This window comes from Canis lupus, chromosome 34 (assembly GCF_048164855.1).
Source record: "Canis lupus baileyi chromosome 34, mCanLup2.hap1, whole genome shotgun sequence".
Classification (NCBI taxonomy): Eukaryota; Metazoa; Chordata; class Mammalia; order Carnivora; family Canidae; genus Canis; species Canis lupus.
The window spans coordinates 13,949,578-13,957,255 of record NC_132871.1 but is presented as its reverse complement, the minus strand read 5'-3'; the positions used below and the strand labels follow the sequence as shown (position 1 = coordinate 13,957,255).

The 7,678-nt window shown below is 41.8% G+C and overlaps 1 long non-coding RNA gene across 1 annotated transcript; it reads left to right on the top strand.

Annotated features, from left to right (window-relative positions):
- The first annotated feature begins 680 nt into the window (after positions 1–680).
- Positions 681–3,320, top strand: LOC140624502 (uncharacterized). The gene is made up of 3 exons (XR_012023968.1): positions 681–776; positions 1,403–1,434; positions 3,193–3,320. It is a non-coding gene; the product is annotated as an uncharacterized lncRNA (long non-coding RNA).
- Positions 3,321–7,678: the final 4,358 nt, after the last annotated feature.

Here is a 7,678-nt window from a genome sequence, read left to right as displayed (position 1 = left end):
AACAAAATAAAAAGCTTTTATAGTAAAGGAAACCATCAACAAAATAAAAAGGCAAACTACTGAATGGGATAAGATATTTGCAAATGACACATCTGATAAGGAGCCAATATCTAAAATATATAAAGAATTTACACTATTCAACACCAACAATACAGATAACCCAATTAAAAAAACGGGCAGAAGACCTGAAGACCAGACACAGATGGTCAGTAGATACATAAAAAGATGCTCAATAGGACTAATCATCAGGTAAATGCAAATCAAACCACAAGGTATCACATACCAGTCAGAATGGCGAGTAACAAAAAGACTAGCAATAACAAGTGTTGGTGAGGATGTGGAAAACAGAGAATGCTTTGTGCACTGTTAGTGGGTGTATTGGTGCCACTACTGGGAAAACACTATGGAGATTTGTCAAAAAATTTGAAATATAAATACCGTATAACCAAGTAATTCCACTACTAGGTATTAACCCAAAGAAAGCAAAAACACTAATTTGATTGTTTATTGTAGCATTATTTACAATAGCCAAGATATGGAAGCAACCCAAGTGTCCATCAACAGATGAATGGATAAAGATGTGGCTTATATCCAAAGGAATACCATCCAGCCATAAAGAGAATGAGATCTTGCCTTTGTGACAACATGGAATGGACCTAGAGGGCATTATGATGAGTGGAGTCAGACAGAGAAAGACACATACCATATACTCACAAATACAGAAAACAAACTTTTGCTTGCCAGATGAGACAGGGGTTGAAGGATGAGCAAAACAGGTAAAGGAGATTAAGAGGTATAAACTTCTGGTTATAAAATATATAAGTCACTAAGATGAAAGTACAGAATAGGGAATCTAGTCAACAAGATTGTACTAATGTTGTATGGTGATGAAGACTAACCATATTCACCGGGCTGAGCACTGCACAGTGTGTGGAGCTGCTGATTTGCGATGTTGTACACTGGAAACTAATATAAAATTGTATGTCAACTATAATCCAATAATAAAATGTTTTAAGAATTGTACTCAGTTGAATTTTCGTTCCCCTTAAGGAAAGAAGGCAAACGTAGGTAAGAAAAAAAAATCATGTTCCAGGGAAATACAAAGCACAGCTTTGGAGTGTGACTTTGTAAGGTGTCTGATTCGGATTCATCCCCTTTGAGCTATTTATAACTCTGTAAATTGTAGATAACTGATAATGCAAATAATCCTTGGCTATATCCATGAAAACAAACTGTTAGACGGAGGGTTTCTGATTCCTAAGGGGAAGAAAGCTAGTTTTGATGCCTTTTGCAAATTCACTTCTCTTAATTTTTGAGTTCTCCTTTGAACTGGCTGTTACACATCTTCTGGTTCCCTCAATTAATGTGTTAATTAAGTTTTTGGCATGTTCATTTTTTTCAGCCCTACTGAAGTAAAACGGACAAAATCATAAGGTATTTAAAGTATAAATGTGATAATGACATGTTCATTTTATAGCTACTTTCAAAGCCATGATTTTACCTTTTTCAAAAATTGCCTTTCTGATTTATTGGTCAGGGTTGTGGGGCAGGAAATGGTAGCACATTCAAAGGGGAGACTGAGAGTGCTCGGAGGGACTATTAACAGAGGTGTCAGCAGAATTAAGGAGCCAGGATGTGAGGCGCCCCAATTAACAACAGAGGGAAACTGGTACCACCTCTTGGGCCCACTGGACATTGGGGGTGGGGGGGAGCTGTGGCCACACTTAAGAGGGACACAAATCATGGCCTGGCAGGAAGGGACAGGAGAATAAATATGACTTTTCTCTCCTCTTGTCCTCTGAGCCCCACTGAAGCCAGAGAGTAATGGATACAGACAGGCTGATACGGTCTAGCTTGTTCTTTGCTGTTTCCACTTTTTTCAAACAAACCAGCCAACATGAACCATAAATCCTCAGTGAACTGAGAGGATCTGGCCCAAGTCTGTGAGAAAGACTTTTTAAAGACTTAGAATATGATCATACTTTATATCTACATAAATAATACAGCCCTTTGGTAAAGCTCATATAAAGGAGGGACTGTGTTTTGATCACCTTCTCTACATGTCATGGTGTTATGTTCATGCTGTACAGGGGCCCAGGGCAGGCCACCCCAAAATGTGCCACAACAGCATATTGGTTATTTTGAATTGAAGTTACTTGGGAAACACCCTGGGTACTCAGACCTCCTCCATCCCTGCTGAAGGCGGGATATAAATCTCCCAAACGAGAGGTACCTTCTCTGTACTAAGAAGTAAAAAAGACATCCTTATCAGCGGAGTGGAGACTTTAAAGTTGAGAAAGCTGCAGAAACAAACCTTGTTACTTTTTACTAATCTATGATCTCAACCCAAATTCTACTTAGACTTCCTAAGTAAAGCTCCCAAACAGTTGCTTTCCTTATCTTGTCAATTCCTCACAAATTTACTGTCTCCGTCTAAAATGCATAAAAACTGCCTGCATTGGTCATTTCTTGGGGTGTCAATTTCATTATTGGGCCCCTATGCACACATGATAAAACTTTGGGTTCTCTTTTTAATCTGTCTCATGTCAATTTAGTTCTTAAACCAGCTGGAGGAGTCTTGGAGAGAAAAAAGGAAATTTTTTCCTCCTGCACAGCTGGCATAGTCAGCAGGATACTCTAACTTGCTGGAGATTGCTCACCCTGCCTGGAGCTGAGAGACTGTGGGACATCTGACATACAGCCAGTGGGAGGAAAGAGTTCTTACCATGTCAGCCCACTGGGATCTCCAACTGCAGGGTCTTAGTGGTGTTAAGAGTAGCTTCCTTGCTTCTCAGAGCTGGAAAAATGCCATTCCAGTAACGCTTGCCTGGTTGTCACAGATTAGTGGGTCTGTGACTAGAAATGTCTCACATTTGTGGGAGACCAGAGACACCATATACACACAGTATTCTTACCATCTGTACAACAAAATGTTTGCCTTGGATTACTTTGGGGAGTAACTTTTGGGTCATAGGTGTTGCATCATCTATGCCCCCTCCAGGGCATCCATGCCCTCACCTCTTGCATCCATGGTAAAGATTTATTCTAAGCCTATAAAGTTGCCTCCTGATTCTTCTATATATTTACTATTGGAATAAATATGTTAATGGTGATCCTACATGTCAATGGCCAAATGACAGATCTTTTGAATTGGAAAAATTTCTACATTTGAATTTTTTTTTTTTTTTTCAGAAAGCTCTGGTTCCGAGCAGCTGCCTTACTGGTATTTATGGGAGTATCAAATTGAAAGGAAAACATGAAAAAGTATAGCAGAAAACCTTAGAGAATCCCTTAATAAAATTAAAGAACCAAAGTCAGCTTTATTTTTTTTTTAAAGATTTTTATTTATTCATGAGAGACACAGACATAGGCAGAGGGAGAAGGAGACTTCCCATAGAGAACCCGATGTGGGATTTGATTCCAGGACCACGACCCAAGCCGAAGGCAGATGCTCAACCGCTGAGCCACCCAGGTGTCCCCCAAAGTCAGCTTTAAAACAAGAACTAGAAACCAAATCTGACATAAATTCTCCTTTTTATACCCCTCTTTTATCCCCCAATCCCTATCACTGATCTTCAAGAAGATCTTTGGGATCTCTGGGCCCATGGTCCAGACTCTTCCCCTCAAAACTCAGTGCCACCTCCTTAGTCAATTCCCTTAAGTCCTAGAATTCCAACAACCAGCTTTCTATCTTAACTTCCCTTTCTTTGCAAGATTTACAGAAAGCACGTTGCCTTAGCTCTAAGCCTGGGGAAAACAGGTTATTTGAATAACCTGCTGAACTTCAGGGAGTAAATCTAGTGGGGACACCTGAGAAGTCCCATAAAGCTCATTTCGCTGTCCCTTATAATTCCTCATATTTTCCAGGGCTTTGTAATCAAGCTCTGCCAGTTTGAAGCATTCCTATGCAACGTCTACGGATGTATCTTGGACGTCCACTGCAAAGAATGCATGTCCCCTGGACCGTGACAGATCTTTTAAATTGTAAACCTCCTTTACCTCTGTTCTTAGAGAATCCTACCAAATTTGGAGTGGAATTACAAAGACTAGGAACCATCCACAACCTCCCCTCACTCACAGAGATCTTGACTGGCTACTAAGGAGAGTTCTTCCCTCCTGTGATTACAAGGTGGTCATCAGGCAGGCCAGATGGCTCCCTGGAGAAAAGTCCTCTCACAAGGTCAACACATGGCCAGAGTGTCTCCCCAGCTCTGTATGAATGACCAGGAGATGGCTCAGCTAGAGGCTGGTATTCAAGGGTTAATAGGGCAATACTGGAGGACTTTTCTCCCCAAATAAATTGGCCTAAGGTTGAAATATGCACTCAGAAAGGAGGGGGACACCAAAAAGCCTTCGTTGAACATTTTATACAAACTTTTCAAAGGCACAATGCATTAATCCCAGAAGCTTTAGAACATAGAAATCTAACCTCTGCTTTAACAGGAAATTGCCTCCCAATATTAAAAAAGCAAATCCATGATAATGTGGTCAGTTGGACGCGGCAACTGTGAAGTGTAAGAACGGAGGCCCCCACTCAATTCTTTGAAAAGAGTTTGCAGGAAAGCAAGGAATCAAAAGCAATACTTCTTGCTTTGCAACTTGCATCTTTGGAAAGGCGAAGCGTAACGCTGAAAATAGCTCAAAGCCCACTCAGAAATCTCCCTATTTGCCTCTAAACGATTGCAGATATTGCAGGAAACAAAAGCACATATTGGAAGAGAAATTGACCTGCACTTAAAAAGGAGGGCTTAATAAGCAATTCTCCGAAACCCCACAACCCTCAGAAAATTCCTTTCTCCTGAGGGACAATCCCCCTTAACTGACAGGGTCAGCCGATCCTCAGTAGACCCCCCAGATCTACCATAAAACAGGAACTGCATCTCTTCATTGACACTGGTGTGACTTTCTCTACCATCTGCTCGGAAGATTTACCTCCATTTATCACCTCTGATGCTGTTCAGGCTGTCAGAGGCTCAGGGCAACCTATTTTATTGCCCATATCTCAGCCCACCCCAGAACCCCTTTAGGCCCTTTTCACACTCATCATGCCTTTCTGGTTTCCAGTTGTTCACCAGCAAACTTTCTTGGGAGAGGATTATATCACTTTAATGCCAGAAAGGCTTTTTTGTTTCTTTACCCTTAGACCAAATCCCATTTCCTCCTTTCTTTACTGGAAGCTCCTCTTAATCTAAATTCCTCGGAAGAGGATGAATCTTTAAAAGATGCCCAATTTGTCTTTGGGCTACACATGCAAATGAAGTTGAGCTATCAAGTGCAGAGCCTATGTTCATTTCTCAGAAAAGGAATAAACCGTTTCCATTAGTGGCTCAAAATCATCTCTCCAGAAACCAGGGCAAGGAATTAACCCTATAATAGGCCCTCACCTTTTTTTTTTTTTTTTTTTTAAGATTTATTTATTTGAGGGATCCCTGGGTGGCGCAGCGGTTTAGCGCCTGCCTTTGGCCCAGGGCGCGATCCTGGAGACCCGGGATCGAATCCCATGTCGGGCTCCCGGTGCATGGAGCCTGCTTCTCCCTCTGCCTGTGTCTCTGCCTCTCTCTCTCTCTGTGACTATCATAAATAAATTTTTTTAAAAAAGATTTGAGAGTGTATGTGTGCATGTGCATGAGGTGGGGGGGGAAGGGCAGAGGGAGAGAGAATCTCAAGCAGAGTCCATGCTGAGCATGGAGACTGACATGGGATTTGATCCCATTACCTCCGAGACCATAAAATCAAAAACTTAAATGTTACCCAGGCATAATAGGCCCTCTCTTAAACAAGATGACCTTGTCTTTATTACCTCACCCTATAACACCTCAATCTTGTCAGTAAAGAAAGAAGGCAAACTTTGACTTGGAAACCAAATTTATTGATTTGTATAGGACTTAAGGGACAAACTCTTTTTTCTTTTTTTAAGATTTATTTATTTATTCAGGAGAGACACACAGAGAGAGAGGCAGAGACACAGGTAGAGGGAGAGGCAGTCTCCAAGCCACCCAGGGATCCCCAAGGGACATAAACTTTGTGATTCCTTGGCACCCTATAGTCAAATCCAGCTGTTATTCTTACCTGGAGTCCTGCTGATGCAGCCTGGTTTCAGTAATTGACCCTTTCTCAGCTTTCTTTTCAATCCCACCAGACTCCCAATTTCTTTATGCATTTCCTTAAAGGGAGACAATTGCCATGGACTCACACAGTTCACAAGGCTACTATGAGTAGCTTATCCAAGCTTCCACCCTAGTGTGATATGTTGATGACCTTTTACTCTGTAATCAAACCGAGTGGGGAGCTTTTATAACTCCCTCATTCTCTTAAAGGCCATAAAACCTCTAAATCTAAACATCAGCGGGTACATAACAACTTTATCTATTTAGAACATGAGATAGCTCAGGGTATTCAAAAGCTCACTCCAGGGATCCCTGGGTGGCTCCGCGGTTTAGTGCCCAGGGTGTGATCCTGGAGTCCAGGGATGGAGTTCCGCATCAGACTCCCTGCACGGAGCCTGCTTCTCCCTCTGCCTGTGTCTCTGCCTCTCTCTCTCTCTCTGTCTCTCATGAATAAATAAAATCTTAAAAAAAAGCTCACTCCAAAATGCTCTGAATCAATTTTGTCCAGCTCTCTTCCCAAAATAGTTAAGTCAATTTTTAGGGACAGCTGGTGACTGCCACCAATGGATTCCCAATTTTGCAGTTTTTGTTAGACCTTTGTATGCTCGTTTCTCAGATATCATCCCAGAGCCTATTTTCTGGTCTTCAGAGGCATTAACCTCTTTTGAAGTCTTAAAATGACCTCTGTCCACACTCCTGGCTTACCTAATTTTGCTAAGCTTTTCCATCCATAGTGCCATGAAAATAATGGCTTTGCTGCAGGCATTCTAGGACAACCTTTTGCCTCTCTTGTACGGCTGACCGCATATTTCTCACGCCAATTAGACCCTGTGGCATCAGGTGTGCCCCCATGCCTAGGTGCAGCTGCCACCTTGGTGGACAAAGCCAGTATCCTTACATTAGGCTCCTCTGTTCACTTGTGCGTTCCCCATGCTGTCTCTGCTCTCTTCCAAGTTCATAAGACACAACATCTCTCTACACAATGACAGACCACTCACACATAAGCTCTCGTGACTAACTCAACATCTTCCATCACTGAAAAATTTTAAATCCAGCTACCTTACTACCCCTCTGGTAATGGAGAGCCCCACTCTATTCCCCCCAATTGCCTTACAACTGTAAGTATGATCTCAAAACCACAAGAGGCTTTTTCAGACATCCCTCTAGACAATCCAGACTTCATTCTATTTTGTGATTGCTCCTGTAAACAAAATTTCCAGGGAAACATAATAATGGGTTGTGCCATAATTTCCCCACACAAAACAATGGAGGCATATTCTCAGCTCACTGTAGAACAGCCCTAATGGCTGAACTCATAGCTCTTAAGCGTACAGCTTACACACTGGTGGAAGGAGAAAACTGCTATTTATTTACACAGATTCTGGAGTCCACCATGCTGTTGGCACAATTTGGAAATCTCTCAACAAGTTGGTCGTAGATCAAACATCCACTGATGCCAGTTTACCAAATATTTACTAATCAGCCTGACTGCTATGTCAACATCTAGATAATGCAAAAAACCACCCTGAACTGGTCTTTGTTCTTGCCGATGTAAACACCTGATGGACCGA